The 22294-nt window shown below is 42.0% G+C and overlaps 1 protein-coding gene across 4 annotated transcripts in view; it reads right to left on the bottom strand.

Moving 5' to 3' along the window:
• The window catches only part of LOC133639684 (gamma-adducin-like), a 220420-nt gene that overhangs the window by 177862 nt on the left and 20264 nt on the right, over positions 1 to 22294 (bottom strand). Inside the window, exon 4 of one of the 4 annotated variants that reach the window (XM_062033206.1) lies at positions 2669 to 2797. The exons of the other annotated variants lie outside the window; for them this stretch is intronic. The gene's annotated coding sequence lies outside the window, so the exon portion shown is untranslated. The remainder of the gene's footprint in view (positions 1 to 2668; positions 2798 to 22294) is intronic. 4 annotated transcript variants of the gene reach the window in all.

Genomic DNA, 22294 nt, shown 5'->3' with positions numbered 1-22294 from the left:
CATGTTCTCCCCGTGACTGCGTGGGTTCCCTCCGGGTACTCCGGCTTCCACCCACCTCCAAAAACATGCACCTGGGGATAGGTTGATTGGCAACACTAAATTGGTCCTAGTGTGTGAATGTGAGTGTGAATGTTGTCTGTCTATCTGTGTTGGCCCTGTGATGAGGTGGTGACCTGTCCAGGGTGTACCCTGCCTTCCCCCCGCGACCCCGAACAGGACAAGCGGTAGAAAATGGATGGATGGATGGATGGATGGATGAGTCTACTGAAAATGCGACCAAATCTGCTGGGTCAAAAGTATACATACAGCAATATTAATTTGGTTACATGTCCCTAGGCAAGTTTCACTGCAATAAGCCACTTTTGGTAGCCATCCACAAGCTTCTGGCAAGCTTCTGGTTGAATTTCTGACCACTCCTCTTGACAAAATTGGTGCAGTTCAGCTAAATTTGTTGGTTTTCTGACTTGGACTTGTTTCTTCAGTATTGTCCACATTTTCTCAATGGGGTTTAAGTCAGGACTTTGGAAAGGCCATTCTAAAACTTTAATTCTAGCCTGATTTAGCCATTCCTTTACCACTTTTGACGTGTGTTTGGGGTCATTGTCCTGTTGGAACACCCAACTGCGCCCAAGACCCAACCTATGGCCTGATGATTTTCGGTTGTCCTGAAGAATTTGGAGGTAATCCTCCTTTTTCATTTTCCCATTTACTCTCTGTAAAGCACCAGTTCATTTGGCAGCAAAACAGGCCCAGAGCATAATACTACTACCACCATGCTTGACGGTAGGCAAGGGATTAAAGGCCTCCCCTTTTCTCCTCCAAACATATTGCTGGGTATTGTGGCCAAACAGCTAAATTTTTGTTTCATCTGACCACAGAACTGTCCTCCAGAAGGTGTTATCTTTGTCTATGTGATCAGCAGCAAACTTTAGACGAGCCTTAAGGTGTCACTTCTGGAGCAAGGGCTTCCTTCTTGCATGGTAGCCTCTCAGTCCATGGCGATGCAAAACAAGCTTGACTGTGGACACTGACACTTGTGTTCCAGCAGCTTCCAATTCATTGCAGACCTGCTTTTTGGTGATTCTCGGTTGACTCCTGATCATCCTGACCAATTTTCTCTCAGCAGCAAGTGATAGCTTGCGTTTTCTTCCTGATCGTGGCAGTGACAAAACTGCGCCATGCACTTTATACTTTCAAACAATTGTCTGCACAGTTGCTCTTGAGATATTAAGCTACTTTGAAATGGCTCAAAATGTGACTTTCCTGACTTGTTCAAGCCAATGATTCGTTCAGATCTGTGCTGAGGTCCTTTGACTTTCCCATTGTCGCGTTTGTAACCGAGTCGAATGACTGCATCACATGAGCCCTATTTATATGGGCTCAAAGAAATCAACAGGTGTTGTCAATCATAATCACTCACATGAAGTTAAGAGACCATGCCATGAAGCTAATTTGATTTGATTGTAACATTTCTACATCACTAAAATTGATCATGTATATTGCTGTATGTATACTTTTGACCCAGCAGATTGTCACATTTTCAGTAGACCCATAATAAATACATAGAAGAACCAAACTTCATGAATGTTTTTTGTGACAAGTAATCACTCTATCACAAAAAAATAAGAGTTGTGTAAATTATTGGAAACTCAAGACAGCCATGACATTATGTCCTTCACAGGTGTATGTACACTTTTGACCACGACTGTAGTTAAAATAGCACAATTTAGTGGATTTTTTTTTTTTGGCCTTTTTGGCAACAGCCTCAATGGGATGTTAGGAAAGGATGTACGTGAAAGGACAAAAGAATACACGCAAAGTGTTACAGCTGTGACTACAGTTAAAACTTATGTGATGAAACAGATTGTTTGTATTTCCATAGTTTCCTGTGGAATTTGGAAACAGGTATTTCACATATGTAAACCAATTGGAGGTTGACCAACATACCTAAACTAATTGTATTTGAACCAAGAGGTTCCATTCAATGTGCTAAAGACTTAGCATTTTCTCTTAAAAAGAATACCATACCATACCATACCAACTTTATTTATAAAGCCCTTTAAAAACAACCACAGTTGAAAAACAAAGGGCTGTACACCACAAAGAAATAAAGGCAAAGGACAGACTAAAAAATAAAATTTAAAACAGAAGTAAAATACACATTAAAAAAGCAAATACAAAATTACCCTAAGAACAATTTTGTTAGATAAAAAGCAGTTAAAAAAGTTAAAAGTTAAAAACAGTTTAAAGTCTCATGCTGGGTTAAAAGCCAGTGAATAAAAATGGGTTTTAAGAAGGGTCTTAAAATAGCCAAAGAAGGGGCCTGTCTCACATGAAGTGGAAGATCATTCCAGAGTTTAAATTCAACTTTGTTGTTATGGTAACTTGCTCCGTTTGCTCACCAGCAAACCTCAAATCTGTTATAAATTGCTGGTTTTTGAACATGTCAGTTAATGAGCACAAAAAAAACCTTGGCTTTAATGCTGACTAGCAATGCAAACAAAGCAGACAGTGATTGTTGGGGGGCAGAAAAAGCAAGTGAGCCAGCTGAGCATGAATCAATTCACAATCAATTATTTAAGCCCAAGAGGGGGATTATGGAGAGACAAAGTCCAGCCAATCTAGTGTAAACTGCTCAGTTTTAAAGTGAAAGGGATTGCCTGCTTACTCGGCTTTTCGGAGTGGCAGTCGTGCTTTCATGTTTTCCAGGTATTCTCTCAGAAATATTTTGTGCCAATCCTCTATTTTTCCTCAAAGGAACACGAGCTGCACAGGAGGCAGACCTTTCTCTTTGGTTCTGTGTAAAAAATAACAACAATAAAGTCTCATTATGCAGGTAAGTATAAGAATTCAAGTGGTCTGGGTACTAATGCACTAATGCAACCCCTTCATTTTGACATGTATCAATTCAGCGAATGTCTACATGATTCTTAGCATCTTCAACAATATCAGTAAGTGGAACCAACAATTCCTCGTTTTAAGACTCGGACTACATGCCTCTCCCAAAATATACCCTGTCAGGCACCCTCGCTGGATACCATGTCTAACATTAGCCCATGTTTGAGGCAAATGTACAGAAGGTCAGCGGGTTTAGAAGAAGATGTGCCTCTAGATTATTTATGAGCCTGACAGCTCGTCATACATTTCTGCAACGCCTCTTTTCTTGAAGAAAGGAAGAACAAGAGCAGTTTTGGGGGATTACACAAGGCATGCAAGATGAGCACGTAAATTCACCGTTCATTGACAAATTGAATTGAATTGAATTATATTTATATAGCGCTTTTTCTCTAGTGACTCAAAGCGCTTTTACATAGGGAAACCCAATATCTAAGTTACATTTAAACCAGTGTGGGTGGCACCGGGAGCAGGTGGGTAAAGTGTCTTGCCCAAGGACACAACGGCAGTGACTAGGATGGCGGAAGCGGGGATCTAACCTGTAACCCTCAAGTTGCTGGCATGGCCACTCTACCAACCGAACTATACCGCCACGGTCATAACTTTCTTCATCAAGTCGCTACAGTAATCATCTCAATTTGCTAAACAACTACCAGAAGATAATGGAAGTCAAATTTGTATCTTAATGTTAGACATTTCAGTTTAGACAAATACACACAATATGCATTGAACCAGCGTCCTCTGCAGTGGACATTTGTGTTTTGCATAACAGGTATATTTTTTGCTAAAAGGTGACCATGATTTAAAAAACGAAAACAAAACAAAGGATGTGGATGCTCTGGTGTTTGTGGTTAAAGCAGAACTTGCTGGACTGAGCAATCTGCTGTTTTTCATTTAAAATCAAGAACATAGGCTACCTTCACACTGTAGTCGCTCACATTACCAAAAAAATATGTGACTTCTATATATGTCTAATGTAAACGTAATGTGTCTGAACTGATGCGCATGCGCACAAACATGACCTCACAAAGCAGAGCCCTGTGTTTACGGACATATTCTGATTATTCTTGGTGTCATTCCTGGCTCATTTACAGTATGGCAATGTAGTCAACATTTTTTTTAAATGTCAAATGAACGATGTAAGATCCCCCCTAAAACAGCCGGTGTTACTTGCTAACACAAGGTTATAGCTAGAGATCAAGATATCATGTTTTACAACCACCGCAACGAAGAAAGTGAGTGTGGAGGATAGTACAGGGAAGAAGAAGCTAATGATATTCAGTGAATCAATACCCTGACCAGGAAGCGGCCTCTTCTGAGGACCCGCTGGGGGAGAGGCATGAAGCGGCAACGTCGGAGGACCCGCTGGAAACGAGGATGGCAGCGTCTGACCCACCTGAGAGGCTGGTAACAGAGCGGGCGTCGAAGCTGGAGTGTGCTTTGCTTGAGCAGGACTCGAAGATGGAGTGAGCTTGGCTTGGGCAGGATTCAAAGCTAAAGCGTGCTTGGCTTGGGCAGGATTCGAAGATGGAGCGAGCTTGGCTTGAGCAGGATTCAAAGCTAAAGCGTGCTTGGCTTGTGCAGGATTCGAAGATGGAGCGAGCTTGGCTTGGGCAGGATTCGAAGATGGAACGAGTTTGGATTGAGCAGGCTCTGAAACTGGAGCGAGCTTGGCTTGATCCGGCTCTGAAGCTAGATCGAGCTTGGCTTGAGCCGGCGGAGAAGGTGGCGGCGGCTAACCCACTGCCGGACAAGATGGGTTCTGCATCTCCATCAGCACCTTCTGGTACTACTCATCTATCCACGCCTTGCTGTACTTCTCTGGAAGGTGCCCCGTAGGAGGAGGTGGACTTTCAGGAGGTTGCGGCTTCGCAGGACGTAGCGGCAGAGCAGGCAGCTGCGGTCTTGCTGGAGAAACAGCAGGTGGCTGCGGCTTCGCTAGACGTTGCGCTTGCGGCGGCCATGCTGGAAGGAGCTGCACATCTTCAGTCACACAGCTAACCCTCCTAGCGCCCCCAAGGAGCGGATTCCAGACTCCATCTGGAGGAGCTGTCGACCCGCGACCTTCACAGGGGCAGAGGCCAAGAGTGAGTGGGTCTTGGGAAGCCGGGTAGCCGGAGTTGGTGGGGGCCGGGCCTTGGAAAACTGGGGTGCTGGAACCAGAACAGAAAAAGCAGGGGTTCTGGAAAATTGTGGAGCAGGTGAGGTGGGAGAAGCTTGACCCCTGGCCAACTGTGGTTGACTGGTTGTTTCAGCCAAAAAATAATTGTCTCCACTGAGCGCATCATGTGCACGAGCCTCCTCTGGTGTCCCCCTGAACACTTCTGACGTTGGCGATGTTCCGTTATGGACCTGAGATGGATTTGAGACAAAGCTGCGCTGAGTGATAGTCCACTGATGCCAGGTGGGCCTTTATTAAACCGCTATTTGTTGGTTGGACCATTGTCGTGGAGACAGCAGGGCACGGCAAAGTAAATGAGAATATAATGTCCAAATGTGTAACACAAACAGAGTGCGGAAAGGTCAAGCACAAAAAGGCGCAGGGAAAGCTCTGCGTGAAAAAGGGGAAAGCTTGATTGGAGAGCGAATAAACAAAACTCAATCCAAAGTGGAAAAAAATCTCAAAGTCCACATACCGTTTGTGTTCCTTCCACATACAAACAAATACCAAACTCTTGCAATGATCCCACAACCAAGAACAAAGGGAGACTGGTTTAAATAGCCTTCGAACACCAGGTGAGATAATCAACACAAACAATCCGCAGGTGAGGAGAGAAGCCCTCAGAAGCAGAGTAAAGCTACTGCATACAGAATACAAACAAAACAAGAAGTGAACCCAAACAACACTAGAAAAAACACCCATAAACTAAACAAAGAACGACCTGATGAAACACGTCGTAACAAAACAGTTACTTCAAATCAGAACACAATAAAAAATAAGAGTATAAATACTAATATATTCAACATAACGCAGCTGGTGGGCATAATTTTACAGATTACATTATCTGTGAATATTGTATTGTTTTTTATACAATATTTCCTATTTAAACGTAGTTTGTATTTTTAAAGGGCATGCTACATGTTAAAATGGTGGTGTTTTTAGGGCAAGCACAGTTTATATTAATTTGAATTCATTTCAATGAGCGGCACTGGCTGTCAATGTTAACGCGTTAACAAATGTGATTAATAAAATATATATATATTGCGTGACCATGAATGATTGATGATTAATCACAGTGTTTGTTTTGACCCGCGCCAGAAGGATTAAGCATTACGCACCATTATGCACAGGCATAATATTGATAGAGCGATGTGCTCTGTGCCCACTTTTGCTTCAAAACAAACCTTGATGGAACCAAGGCTGGGTGATATGGCCTTTTATTAATCTCTCGATATTTTTAGGCCATGTCACGATACACGATATATATCTCGATATTTTGCCTTAGCCTTGAATGAACACTTGATGCATATAATCACAGCAGTATGATGATTCTATGTGTCTACATTAAAAAATTCTTGTTCATACTGCATTAATATATGCTCATTTCAAAACGTTCATGCAGAGAGGGAAATCACAACTAAGTCAATTTACTAAAACTGTATTTATTAAACAGTTATTAAGCATTCATGTCATTTCCAAAACAGAAAGTGCAAGATTGTCAGAGACATTTTAAAACAAGCTATTAGTGCACTTTTGTGAATGATGTCACTAAGATTACATGTCAAAACAACACTAAATTAAAGTGCACTTTTTGTACGGAACGCCACTACAATAGTTTAAAACAAATAAAGTGCTCTTTTGTGCATGATGTCACACAAGATATTTCAATAACTGTCAAATAAAAATAGGAATAATAGGAAATTAAATAGTGTACGTCCTTCGCTCTGTGGTAGGTTACTGCGGACGTTATCTCCTTCTGTTGTTGACTATTTTGATGTGGAAATGGTTGCTTGGGCAATTTGTTGGTGTGGCACCGGCCGGAGATGTTGACATGCGGAGTTTCAAGCACTCCTCATACTCTAGCGGGTGACTTTTCAAAAGCTACAAATTATCAGTGCTGCTACTTTTTGTAGCAACGCATACTTGACATATTACAGTTGTCTGTTCAGCATTTTCCCGCTTGAAGCCAAACCACCGCCAGACGATGGACCCCCTGCTGTTTTTCTTGGGAATTAATTATTCCTCCATTTGTTACCAGATTTGCACCTTCTTTCTCTCGTATTACCACTCGCACCGCTCTGCTAGCATCGCAGCTATTGTTACCCATGCCGCTACCTCTCTGCTCCGCGAGGACGTATGACGTTGCACGCACAACAGTATATGACGTATGTAAGAAGGTGTGCTTGTTTTATATCCCCGTGAGAAGGAGAGACAAGAAAGAGTGAGAAACGCCTGTAGTGTAATGCCCGCAGCTAAAAGCAACTGCGTGAGAACGTATACTCGAATATCACGATATAGTCATTTTCTATATCGCACAGAGACAAACCCGTGATATATCGAGTATATTCCATATATCGCCCAGCCCTACTTCCTGCGTTTTTTCTGTCTTTAGACCTTTTTTGACAAGTTTTGTTCATTTTGCTAACGAATTATGAGTCCCAAAAAGGAAACAGACTATCCTAAAAGACTATTTAAAAGGAGTACATTAATCCATCCAGCCATCCATTTTCTACCGCTTTTTCCCTTCGGGGTCGCGGGGGGCGCTGGAGCCTATCTCAGCTACAATTGGGCGGAAGGCGGGGTACACCCTGGACAAGTCGCCACCTCATCGCAGGAGTACATTAATGGCATTCACAATTATGGAAGACTTTTAGATGCAAGTGATACTATATAGTAGGGTTGTACGGTATACCGGTATTAGTATAGTCCCGCGATACCAATGAATAATTTTCGGTACTGTACCACTTCTGAAGCGTACCGGTCCCGCACCGAAGTCACGTCGTGACATTGCTGGTTTTACGAGCAGGCGAGCATGTTCTTCGGCACACAATCACACAAGCAGACACAGTGTGTAGACAGAAAAGGGAGAACGGACGCATTTTGTCTTAAAAACTAACGATAAAGGTGAAGTTATAACACTGAAAAGCCCTCAGGAAGAGATGCTTTAAGTCATTGCTAGCTAGCTAGTGGCTAACATCCATCTGCCGTCGGCAGTGTTTTAGCTACTTCTAAATCAATAATCCTGGTCTCCATGGCAACGAATAAAGTACGTTTCTGCAGGACGAGGAATAGCTAAACATGCTTCACTACACACCGTAGCTCACCGGCGTCAAAATGTAAACAAAAGCCATTGGTGGATCTACACCTAACATCCACTGTAATGATACCAAGTGCAGGCACGTATGTAGTCGATACTACTATGATTACGTCGATACTTTTTGGCATCACAACATCTTTCGTTTTAAAAAAAAAGTATATTATGTTTATAAACTCAGGAAATATGTCCCTGGACACATGAGGACTTTGAATATGACCAATGTATGATCCTGTAACTACTTGGTATCGGATTGATACCCAAATATGTGGTATCATCCAAAACTAATGTAAAGTATCAAACAACAGAAGAATTAGTGATTATTACATTTTAACAAAAGTGTAGATAGAACATGTTAAAAGAGAAAGTAAGCAGATATTAACAGTAAATGAACAAGTAGATGAATAATTAATTTTCTACCACTTGTCCTTAATGTTGACAAAATAAGAGAATGGTAAATGATACAATATGTTACTGCATATGTCAGCTGACTAATTAGGAGCCTTTGTTTGTTTACTTACTACAAACAGACAAGTTGTCTAGTATGTTCACTATTTTGTTTAAGGATTTAACTGCAATAAGAAACATATGTTTAATGTACCCTGAGATTTTTTGTTAAAAGAAGCATTTTTTTGTGGTCCCCTTTATATAGAAAATTACCGAAAAGTATCAAAATAGAATATTGGTATCGTTACAACACAAGTTCATAGTCTTAAAATCAAAAGCAATCAGCCATTCCAGTAAAAGTAGTGGGCATGGAAGGGGGGGTTGCCGCTTTAATTTCCATTTTGACTGTAACCTCATGTGACAGAAGTAAACCTGGCCCTTCATGTAATGAGTCCACAAGGTCAGGAGGAGCTCATTAGGGTCTAAATGCACACAGTGACAGAGACTTTAATCAAATTACCACATTTAAGCCCAGAATAACTTCAGGCTTCATGCTGAAGATGTAAACCTCTACCACTACCTGATTCATTCCTGCAAAGAATAGCCACACATGGGTACAGTTTCATGTTTGATGAAAATTGCGCAATATTTTGCATGTGTTGCCTACATGTGCGATTGACAACTTCAACGCAATGTTCAATTACTTATTCCCTTTGATACTTGTGCCGCACAGAACCTCAAATTTTGTCTATGTTTATTCGTGAAGTTGCTGTCGGAGCACTCAAAGTAGGGGTCAAGGCTTCACGTCTGCTTGACAGCAGTGTAGACTGTGGGAGTGACACTCACAGCCCACTGCCAAGTATTGTTGCTCAACAACTTCTCAGCACAGTTTCATGGCAGAATGAAAGGTCCATTAATGTTGGTACTTGCATTTTTTTTATAGCCCACCATTGGAGTTGTTCACCACGTGTCATTATTTTGTTTATTTTACCAATACTTCAATCAATCAAACGTTATTTATAAATCGTTTTTCATACATAAAAGAAATGCAACACAATGTGCTTTATAGACTTAAAAACAATACTGTACCCCGATGACTCACATTTCCCATCAATAAACACACTAGGGTTGTACGGTATACCGGTATTGGTATAGTACCGCGATACTAATGAATCATATTCTGTACTATACTGCCTCTAAAAGGTACCGGTCAACACCCCCGCCCCTCGTCGTCGTCACGTCGTGTCATTGCTGGTTTACGAGCAGAGGAGCATGTTCGGCAGCGCACAATCACAGAGTACTTACAGGCAGACACAGTGTGTAGACAGAAAAGGGAGAACGGACGCATGTTGGCTTAAAAACTAACGATAAAGGTGAAGTTATAACACTGAAACGCCCTCAGGAAGAGGTGCTTTAAGACATGGCTAGCTAGCTAGGAGCTAAAGTCCAGCCCCAGTCGGCAGTGCTTTAGCTACTTCTAAATCACTAATCCTGGTCTCCATGGCAACAAATAAAGTATGTTTCTTACAAGTATCATCCCTGCAGGACGAGGAATAGCTAAACATGCTTCACTACACACCGTAGCTCACCGGCATCACAATGTAAACAAACGCCATTGGTGGATCCACACCTAACATTCACTGTAATGATACAGAGTACAGGAGCGTATCTAGTCGATACTACTATGATTAGATCAATATTTTTTAGCATCACAAAATCGTCTTTCGTTTAAAAAAAATTATATTATGTTTATAAACTCAGGAAATATGTCCCTGGACAAATGAGGACTTTGAATATGACCAATGTATGATCCTGTAACGACTTGGTATCGGATTCATACCTACATTTGTGGTATCATCCAAAACTATTGTAAAGAATCCAAACAACAGAAGAATAAATGATTATTACTGTCACAGTGTGTAGGTGGTGACAAACCCCAAGATGCAGAGATGGCAGGCTTTGTCCAGGAAAACATGATTTAATGTTCATAAAATAAAGGTAAAAACACAAACCAGGAACTAGGAATAGCCAAAACTGAAAACAGGAACCAGCAAACAGAAAAACTGGAAACAGCTAATGGCTAACAAGAAAACACGAAACAAAAGAGCTAGGAAAAAGCAAACTACAAATAGCTAACAGGAACAGCTTACCGCTACGATGACAGGTACAAGGACAAGTAGTAGCACAACAGGTAATAATACCTGGGATTTATATAGCGCTTTTCTAAGTACCCAAAGGCGCTTTACATGTTAAAAACCCATCATTCATTCATTCACACCTGGTGGTGGTAAGCTACTTTCGTAGCCACAGCTGCCCTGGGGTAGACTGACGGAAGCGTGGCTGCCAATTTGCGCCTACGGCCCCTCCGACCACCACCTATCATTCATTCAACATTCATTCGGCACCAGGGGCAAGGGTGAAGTGTCCTGCCCAAGGACACAACGGCATGGTATGAGGCAGGGAGCGAACCTGCAACCCTCAGGTTTCTGACACGGGCGCTCTACCCACTACGCCATGCTGCCCCTAGTAGTAGCTGTAACGATATCGACACAACAGGTAGAAATGACAATAATCCAGCAGTGACTGGAGGGCAGGGCAGGTATAAATAGCAGCTGGCTGATTGACACCAGGTGTGGCCAGGTGCCAATCAGCCACAGCTGAGGGGACAGCACTCAGAGAGACAAACAGGAAACTGAACCAAAATAAGAGTGCTGACAGGAAATAAAACAAACACAGAAGAAAAACTAAAACTTAACCAAACTGTCAGGGACAAGCCTGACAATTACATTTTAACAGAAGTGTAGATAGAACACGTTAAAAGAGAAAGTAAGCAGATATTAACAGTAAATGAACAAGTAGATTAAAAATTTATTTTCTACCGCTTGTCCTTAAAGGCCTACTGAAACCCACTACTACCGACCACGCAGTCTGATAGTTTATATATCAATGATGAAATCTTAACATTGCAACACATGCCAATACAGCCGGGTTAACTTATAAAGTGCAATTTTAAATTTCCCGCTAAACTTCCGGTTGAAAAAGCCTTTGGAGGATGACTTATGCGCGTGACGTAGCCAGGGGAACAGAGGTATGGCTTCCCCATTGAATACAATACAAAAAAGCTCTGTTTTCATTTCATAATTCCACAGTATTCTGGACATCTGTGTTGGTGAATATTTTGCAATTTGTTTAATGAACAATGGAGATTGCAAAGAAGAAAGTTGCAGGTGGGATCGGTGTATTAGCGGCTGGCTGTAGCAACACAACAAGAAGGACTTACTTGGATAGCAGACGTGCCAGCCGATGCTAGCCGCCAACCACATCTGTGTTGGGGTGAAGTGCTTCGTCGCGCCGTCGATCGCTGGAACGCAGGTGAGCACGGGTGTTGATGAGCAGATGAAGGCTGGCTGGCGTAGGTGGAGCGCTAATGTTTTTATCATAGCTCTGTGAGGTCCGGTTGCTAAGTTAGCCTTAGCGTCGTTAGCAACAGCATTGTTAAGCTTTGCCAGGCTGAGAATTATTAACCGTGCAGTTACATGTCCATGGTTTAATAGTATTGTTGATCTTCTGTCTATCCTTCCAGTCAGGGATTTATTTATTTTGTTTCTATCTGCATTTGAGACAGATGCTATCACGGTAGCTCATGCTAAAGAGCTTCGTCGATGTATTGTCGTGGAGATAAAAGTCACTGTGAATGTCCATTTCGCGTTCTCGACTCTCATTTTCAAGAGGATATAATATCCGAGGTGGTTTAAAATACAAATCCGTGATCCACAATAGAAAAAGGAGAGAGTGTGGAATTCAATGAGCCAGCTTGTACCTAAGTTACGGTCAGAGCGAAAAAAGATATGTATTTCACTGCATTCTAGTCCGTCACTCTAACGTTCCTCATCCACGAATCTTTCATCCTCGCTCAAATTAATGGGGTAATCGTCGCTTTCTCGGTCCGAATAGCTCTAGCTGCGTTGAAAACAATAGGAAAATATGAGGAAGTGAACAACTGACAACGTTACGCTACTTCCGGTAGGGGCAAGGCTTTTTTTTTATCAGAGACCAAAACTTGCGAACTTTATCGACGTTGTTCTATACTAAATCCTTTCAGCAAAAATATGGCAATATCGCAAAATGATCAAGTATGACACATAGAATGGATCTGCTATCCCCGTTTAAATAAAAAAATGTCATTTCAGTAGGCCTTTAATAATTTTGACAAAATAATAGGAAGGAAAATGACAATTTATTAATGCATATGTCAGCAGCTAAATTAGGAACCTTTGTTTGCTTATGTACTACTAAAAGACAAGTTGTCTTGTATGTTCAGTATTTTATTTAAAGACAAACTTGCAATAAGAAACATGTCGCTGACAAAAAAAGCCTTGCCTGTACCGGAAGTAGCGTGACGTCACAGGTTGAAAGGCTCCTCACATTTCCCCATTGTTTACAATGCAGCGAGAGCGATTCTGACTGAGAAAGCGACGATTACCCCATTAATTTGAGCACGGATGAAAGATTCGTGGATGAGGAACGTGAGAGTGAAGGACTAGAGTGCAGCGCAGGACGTATCTTTTTTCTTTAGCTACGGAGGCTTAAATGCAGATAGAAACAAAAGAAATAAACCCCTGACTGGAAGGATAGACAGAAAATCAACAATATTATTAAACCATGGACATGTAACTACACGGTTAATGCTTTCCAGGCTGGCGAAGCTTAACAATGCTGTTGCTAACGACGCCATTGAAGCTAACTTAGCAACGGGACCTCACAGAGCTATGCTAAAAACATTAGCTATCCACCTACGCCAGCCCTCATCTGCTCATCATCACCCGTGCTCACCTGCGTTCCAGCGATCGACGGAGCGACGAAGGACTTCACCCGATCATAGATGCGGTCGGCGGCCCGGAGACGTAGGAAGTCAAGGTGAGGTCGGCGGCTAGCGCGTCTGCTATCCTCCTGGTTGTGTTGCTGTAGTCCGCCGCTAATACACCGATCCCACCTACAACTTTCTTCTTTGCAGTCTTTATTGTTCATTAAACAAATTGCAAAAGATTCACCAACAGAGATGTCCAGAATACTGTGGAATTTTGAGATGAAAACAGAGCTTTTTGTATTGGATTCAATGGGGCCGAATACTTCCGTTTCAATGATTGACGTCACGCGCATACGTCATCATACATAGACGTTTTCAACCGGAAGTTTTGCGGGAAATTTAATATTGCACTTTATAAGTTAACTTGGCCGTATTGGCATGTGTTGCAATGTTAAGATTTCATCATTGATATATAAACTATCAGACTGCGTGGTCGGTAGTAGTGGGTTTCAGTAGGCCTTTAATGTACCCTAAGATTTTTTTGTTAAACTAAAGCCAATAATGCAATTTTTTGTGGTCCCCTTTATTTAGAAAAGTATCGAAAAGTACCGAAAAGTATCAAAATACATTTTGGTACCGGTACCAAAATATTAGTATCGAGACAACACTAAAACACACACAAACAAATGAATGCATGGCTGAGTAGAGAGGAGCCAGGTGAAGAAGCACTATCACAGGAGCCCTTTGCACCAGGAGATCACCAGACCACGGCCACCAGGACGCTGACACGAAGCGCCATGGCCGATAATCCCTGATGCAGAGGGCTCCCTCTGAGGAACGTTGAAAAGTAAAAATAATAAAACATGCAAAATAGTAAGAGCCACGAGTAGAAATAGAGGATAAAACACACATAAAACATGTTATGAAGATTAAAAAAAATGTATATACATTAACTTCATAATAAACAAATAAAGTTAAATAAAAAGGAGCATAACTAATGAGATAAAAAAAATAAAGTACGAATGACTTCAAATTTTTTTATAAATATTAGGTAAAAAGGAACTTGACATATTGTCTTTTTTTTGTTGATTCAGCTGTAGTGTACCAATTTGCACACTAGGTAGAGCAATAATACCAGCTATACTTTCATCCCCTCCTATTTGAAATGCATGAGAACGCCAAGAATACAGTTGTAACATTGTAATATTTGTTTGTTTTGTTTAAAGCTGTCTGAAAGGAAGCTCACTGCAAATGTAATTTAGGCTATTCTGTGGGAAACGTCATCAGTAGGAATGATTAAGCGTGTCGTCACTTGATTTGTTTTTCTTTATTATTACTTGTTAATCTCCAAAAGAAAGAAAATCTAATATTTTTAATGATTGACAAATCAATTCATAATACTGTATGGGATATACAATGACATTATTAAAAATAGATCTTCAGATATTGGCTAAGAAACATTTAAAATCATCCAGCCAGCATAATGCATGCGTGAGGGGGAAAAAAAGATGCAGTGTTGACCACTGTCAAGTCATTTATCTACAAAAAGCTGAGTTGTTACTTTGCTGTCACTTTTCTATCTGTGACGCGAGGAGGCACTAATGAATCAGCCAATTGTGCAGGACAGAACTGTACACTGTCTACCCAACTGTGTGCATGCATACACGAGCAGCGCTTTACTTCAGTTTGTGTGAGGACATGAGTGTATTGCAACACACCTTTTCCAGCTTCAATTGCACAAAACAATGATTTTAATGTTATAGTGCTGCAAAGACAATGAGCAATGGATTGTTTAAATAGGATATGTAATCTATTAATTCAATTAATCATCAACTTGAGGTATATTTATTTGAACGCATTACATTATTATAAATATAGGTAGATACATGAATACAAAAGTGGCTTTATAATAGCTGTGGAGGGGCGTGGCCCTGCGGCGAAGCGGCATGTGTCAGGACCGGCTTCGAGATCAGCGACAGGTGAGTAGATGGCCCACCTGGGTGCGTTTATCTAATCACCTGTCAATCTGTTAAAGGCAGCAGCTGGGAAGGAGAGAGGGTGGTTGATGGTGGAGAGAAAACCCGAGCACAAGCATGAGAGAGCGAGGACTGACACGTAAACGCAATCACTGAAAAGGAACACAAAGAACATTTATTGAAAAATAAATCCCTGTTCAAGACCATGAATGCAGCTGTCATTGGGGGGTCATCCAACGAACCCGGAAGCAAGAGGCTTCCAGAATTTGGCGCCCAACCTGGCTGGATCACCGGCGGCGGGGGAGGACGATCCCCTGACGGCTCTTGCGGGCGTGCTCGCAGAGTTGGCATCGAGCAGCCGCCAACAGTGCCAAGTTCTGCGGGCGTTGGCGGATCAGATGGGCGGGGCACGGCCAATGCCTCCGGCTGTCACCATAAACCGTATGGGGGGAGAAGAGGAACCCCATGCCTTTTTGGACATTTTTTCGGCCACGACGAAAGCATGTGCGTGGCCGAAGGAAGAGTGGGGGTGCATCGCGCGGCGCTCAGCCTACCGGCGGCATCCAGAATGCGCTTCACGGACCTGAGGAAGGCGGTGCTGGACCGGACGGGAGGCACCGCTGAAGATTACAGATGAGATTTTTCCTTGCCCTTATGGGGGCTCTGTACCGCGGATGTCTTTGTGGCTTGTGCAGCCCTTTGAGACACTTGTGATTTAGGGCTATACAAATTAACATTGATTGTTTGATTGATTGATTTACACGATGAGTCGGGTGTGTCTTGACCTCCGTGGCGGAGGCTCTGCCGAACTCCTAGGGTTTGATCGAACCCAGGTTAAGAACCACTGACCCACCCATAATGACCAACATTAAAATACAGTAGCGTAGTAGGCCTAAGTATTCATTAAAAACAAGGCAGAGATTTTATTTAACAAGTATGTATAATATTTTTGGCCAATTTAACATTACACACAGTTTGACCAGTAACACTGTGTTTGAATATTTAATAAAGTGATAGACGAACAGATGAATCCCGTGTACCACTACAGTTTAAGAATCACTGGTCTAGGTCCATAAAAAGCGCTGAAGCTAATACATCAACAAACAACAACACCTTTCTGTATTGAATGTTAAACATGTTTCATTTTCCTCTGCTTCAGACAATATAAAACACATCAAACGGACCCATCAATACAGTGCAAGCATACGTTAATAATATTGGTTTAAAGGCCTACTGAAATGAAATGTTCTTATTTAAACGGGGATAGCAGGTCCATTCTATGTGTCATACTTGATCATTTCGCGATATTGCCATATTTTTGCTGAAAGGATTTAGTAGAGAACATCGACGATAAAGTTTGCAACTTTCGGTCGCTGATAAAAAAGCCTTGCCTGTGCCGGAAGTAGCGTGACGTCACAGGTTGTGGAGCTCCTCACATCTGCACATTGTTTACAATCATGGCCACAAGCAGCGAGAGCGATTCGGACTGAGAAAGCGATGGTTACCCCATTAATTTGAGCGAGGATGAAAGATTTGTGGATGAGGAAAGTGAGAGTGAGAGGGCAGTGGAAGCGATTCAGATAGGGAAGATGCTGTGAGAGGCGGGTGGGACCTGATATTCAGCTGGAAATGACTAAAACAGTTAATAAACACAAGACATATATATACTCTATTAGCCACAAAACAACCAGGCTTATATTTCATATGCCACAAATTAATCCGCATAACAAACACCTCCCCCCTCCCGTCCATTTAACCCACCAATACAAATCAAACACCCGCACAACACACTCAATTCCACAGCCCAAAGTACCGTTCACCTCCGTAAAGTTCATACAGCACATATATTTCCCCAAAGTTACGTACGTGACATGCACATAGCTGCACGCACGTACGGGCAAGCGATCAAATATTTGGAAGCCAAAGCTGTACTCACGGTAGCGCGTCTGCTATCCAACTCAAAGTCCTCCTGGTTGTGTTGCTGTAGCCAGCCGCTAATACACCGATCCCACCTACAGCTTTCTTCTTTGCTGTCTTCATTGTTCATTAAACAAATTGCAAAAGATTCACCAACACAGATGTCCAGAATACTGTGGAATTTTACGATGAAAACAGACGACTTAATAGCTGTCCACAATGGTGTCCCAATATGTCCGCACAATCCGTGACGTCACGCGCAAACGTCATCATACCGAGACGTTTTCAGCAGAATATTTTGCGGGAAATTTAAAATTGCACTTTACTAATCTAACTCGGCCCTATTGGCATGTGTTGCAATGTTAAGATTTCATCATTGATATATAAACTATCAGACTGCGTGGTCGGTAGTAGTGGGTTTATCCTTTTGCTCAGATAACAAACTTTAAAACAGTTCTCCTTGTGTACAGGTATGTGGAGGGGCGGGGCTGGCAGTCTGACAGCGAGGCAGGGCACACCGGAGCCCACTCCAAGATGGCGGCGAGGAGGTGTGGACGGCGAGCCAGCGGTGAGGCGGGGCGCGCTGGGATCGACGCCGCAAACATCAAGTGCGTGGATCGCCGAGCTGGGCACAATCAAGTAATCCCAGTGAACTGAGTAAAAGGGCGACAGCCGTGAACGTCAGACAGAGGAGCCCAGAGAGAAACGGAGAGAAGAGAAGGAGCAAGCGAGAAGCGGATGCTGACCGAGAGAGACGGAGAGCGCGAGGAAGAAGACATCGCAAGAAGCTGAAAAGCTGGAGCGGAAGAGCGAGCAGCAGACGGAAAGGCTGAAAAGCAACCTGGAAGAGACTTTGTTATTGAAAAATAAAAGAAGTCTAAACCTGCTCGCCAGAATGTCCTTCCTTGGTGGTCCCTCAAACCCGCACGACAGCACGCGACTGTCACAAAGTATTTTCGTGGTCTTGTGCCAAAGTACATCGCTGACATGTTAGAACCATATGAACTATCTCGGCCTCTGAGAACCTTAGGGAGTGGTCTCCCTCTGGTGCCAAGAGTCCCATGGGGAGGCTGCATTTCAGCTGTATGCTCCTAAAATATGGAACAGTTGTTTGCAGATGTGAGACAGGCCTGAATGTTGGCAATGTTAAAATCCCAGCTGAAAACACTTTGTGCATATGACAACTGAAAGAATTTAATCTACACTTTTTGATTTTAATTTGAATCTGATTGTTTTTATGATGATTTTATTTTGTGATTTTTAGTTGAATTCTGAATATTTTTAGGATTACTTTATAATTTTATTTTTGCTTTCTTGTAATTTTCTGTACAGCACTTTGAATTGCCACGTGTACAAATTGTGCTTTATAAATAAACTTGGTTTGCCTTGCTTTATAAAAAAAAAAGTGTTATACATTCTATCAAACTATCTAAAGTGTTGCCTCTTGAGCTAATGTGTCTTTATGGGTTTGTGGTCAACATGTGACCAATGCACCCCATCTTGTATCACTGTGAAACTGCTCGCAACCAGAACACACATTTAACAACAATAACACCACATACAAAAAATGCAGACACATACGTACTAGAGATGCGCGGTCTGCGGACACAATCGCGGAGTATGCGGATAAACCGCGGGTCGGGCGGGTGACATGACGAAAAAAATTGATTTTAAATAGATTCGGGCGGGTGGCGGTTGAACCAATTTGGAAATATATATACATAGTTAAATGTTGTTATTCCTGCATAGTGCTAACAAAAAAAAAAAGTAAGTAGACAGGTTGGATATGTTAAACGAATTAGTCTATGTTACCTAGCTATACCAAATAAGCCCATGTCTAACCTATATTGAGTTCGGTCAGCTGAATAATTGTGATGGTTACGTGTTGTTTGGGCGCACTACAATGCAAAGGAATTAAGGCAATTGCGTTGTTTATTGTGTTTTTTTTCTATTCGAGATATACTACTGTGTGTTAATTATTTGGCCTCGCTTTCAAGTGAAGCACATCTCCGATTGGCTACAATGTAGGGCTATTTAGCCTGCTTTGTTTGTCGCGATTATAATTCAAGTTTCATGATAAAGTGCAGTCTGATGGGTTTGATTTCCCCCCTTCAGCTATTTGCCTTGGCCAATAAGTTGCAGGTAATTTATTATTATTATTTATTTAATTTATTTTTGTTTAAATAGGGATGACATACATATGTTATTGTATAATTTAAGTTTGTGCGTGTGATTGACAGCCTAAGGCTTATGAGGCACATGTTTTATTTCAACTTAAAAACGTATGAGCCTATGCCTATGCCTACAACATAGGCTATGTGTTTATCTTTATTTTCCTGCCTGTCGTTGACAATGGAGATTGTCTGATATTTTGTCATGGCTGCAGATCAACCAATAAAGGTTCATCTTTGTCACGAAATTGTTCACCGTTTCACTGTGCACCCCGCCCTCGTCCCTATTTGAGCATTATAACGTTAAAAAGTTAATATTCATTTAAATAAATTCAGAACATTTTTTTTACCTAACGAAAATATAGGCCTAGTCTTTCTAAAACATTTTTTTAACTTCTTAAAAGCATCGTTCTGCTTGCTGCAACTGCGCACACAAAGTGTGAGGAACGCACTCCTGATCTGAGGGCATTGGCAACAATAGTCAACAGTTTCTTAATGGAAATGACAATAATATTATAATAATGATAAATAATATTATCACGCGTTAATATCTCTTAGCCACTAATGCGTGGCCAAGAGATATTAATGCGTGGCACGCATTGAATATCTCTGCTGCATTGGATCAGTCTCCTTTCTTTAACAGGCAAAAGCTTTCTAACCTCACTAATGCCTTGCATCGTCTGTATTAGATACTGTATATAACAACGGGCGGGTGGCGGGCTGGTGTGGTTTTGATAAAATGTTGGTTCGGGTGGATGGCGGATTAAATAATTGCCTATCCGCGCATCTCTAATACGTACACATGAAGGAAGGAATGGAAAACACTGAGGAAAAACAGTTAAGTGATAATGAGTCATTAAGCGAACAATTGGTATTCACCACAAAAAACATCCAGTTGGGCAATTATAACATGTTTAACTGCAAAACATTTTCTAAATGTTTTAAGGCAAGGCATGTTTATTTTTAGAGAACCAATTGTACACAATGCAATTCAAACTGCTTTGCAGAAAATTACAAGAAGGCAAAAATAAAAATAATCATAATTCAAATTATAATCAAATCACACCTTTCTTACTTATTGGTACCTGTTTTTGTGTATATCGGATCTGCATAAGTCTCGAAAATTTGAAACCAAACCATAGAGGCATACCTTCTCCAAACGAGCCGAATGGAATTTGCCAAATTTGTGGCCTTTTTCCCCATTGGTGACGTCAGCAGATATCTCCATATATGGTAAAGTTTTACCCGAAGAGCTTTTCGCGAGTCCACCATTGTGATCCGACGCTGTAGTCAATAAGTTCCTTGTTTTTCTCTATCCTCTTGTTAAGTTAAAGTTAAAGTACCAATGATTGTCACACACTAAGTGTGGTGAAATGTGTTCTCTGCATTTGACCCATCCCCTTGATCACCCTCTGGGAGGTGAGGGGAGCAGTGGGCAGCAGCGGTGCTGCGCCCGGGAATCATTTTTGGTGATTCAACCCCCAATTCCAACCCTTGTTGTGGGGCAGACTGGCTCGTACGTGCACATGCATTAGGGCTGCACGTTGAGGTTTTAAATCACCGCAAGAGGCGGAGGGGTTTTTGGTTGTTTTTTTGTTCCCCGTCACCCACATTTACTTGACAGACATGTTCGCCAATCAGAATTGTTGAGCCTCGCATCAAAAGGGTATAAGAAAACAGCTTTTTGTGTTTGCTGCAATAACAAACACCGTTTGCTCCATGGAAAAAGTTTAAATGCTGACTTGGCCTGGGCCGATAAGTCAATAAGTCAATCAATCGAACAAGAACTGAAAATGATGTTGAAATACTCTGCCAGCATCGATAAACTGCTATGTATGTGCGTACTTGTTTTCTTAGGCAGGGAGCAAGAGAAGGACGTCTCACTCTGTGCATTTCTCTCAGCACCTCAGTGTGTTTATTTAACAGTAGAATTGACAGTACAGAGTGAGCCCTCGTTTCAGTCATTCACAATCTTTGTCTTGGTGGACGGAGAACAAGGCCGCTCGCCCACAGGAAGCACTCGCTCCAAGCGACTCACTTGTGAGATGATCCACTAAGTCAGTATTTTTCAACCACTGTGCCCCCCCCCCCTCCTCACCCCGTGCGTCGGTTGAGGTGGGCGGGGTTGGGGGGAGCGGGGGTGTATATTGCAGCCCGGAAGAGTTAGGGCTGCATGAGATTCTGGGTATTTGTTCTGTTGTGTTTATGTTGTGTTACGGTGCAGAGGTTCTCCCGAAATGTGTTTGTCATTCTTGTTTGGTGTGGGTTCACAGTGTGGCGCATATTTCTAACAGTGTTAAAGTTATTTATATGGAACCATCAGTGTAACCTGTATCGCTGTTGATCAAGTATGCGTTGCATTCAATTGTGTGCGCGTGCAGAAGCCGCACATATTATGTGACTGGGCCAGCGCTCGTTGGACTGGATTAAATGTGGACGTGACAATTTTAGGTAGGGGCACTGAAATTTGGGAGTTTCCCGGGAGGGTTGGCAAGTATGAGAATTAGCGGTGAATGCGGTGTTACCGCGGCACCGCCGCTGTATATAATCGGCGGGCCAGCTCTAGTGTTAATTTGATATCGCCTCAAGGGCCAAGTGAAATTACACGGCGGGCCAAATTTGGCCCGCGGGCCAGAGTTTGACACCCATGCTGTAAAGGAATGAATTAAATATTTAAAATTACTGGTTAATAGTGCTATTATTAAGTGCAATGTCATGACTTTTTTCCCCCTGCAATTTCAAATGCACTTGTTTTAATAAATAAATACAGCATTTTAAAAGCATACACAATATGTGTAAATATATTAGTCTGTGGTTAAAAGGACTTGAAAGGACTCGAAACTCAAAATGCAGGACTTGGGACTTTCCAGTCTTGACTTTGGACTT

Source organism: Entelurus aequoreus, linkage group LG22 (genome assembly GCF_033978785.1).
Source record: "Entelurus aequoreus isolate RoL-2023_Sb linkage group LG22, RoL_Eaeq_v1.1, whole genome shotgun sequence".
Classification (NCBI taxonomy): domain Eukaryota; kingdom Metazoa; phylum Chordata; class Actinopteri; order Syngnathiformes; family Syngnathidae; genus Entelurus; species Entelurus aequoreus.
Note: the sequence above shows the minus strand (reverse complement) of the source record. Positions and strands in the feature narration are given on the sequence as shown.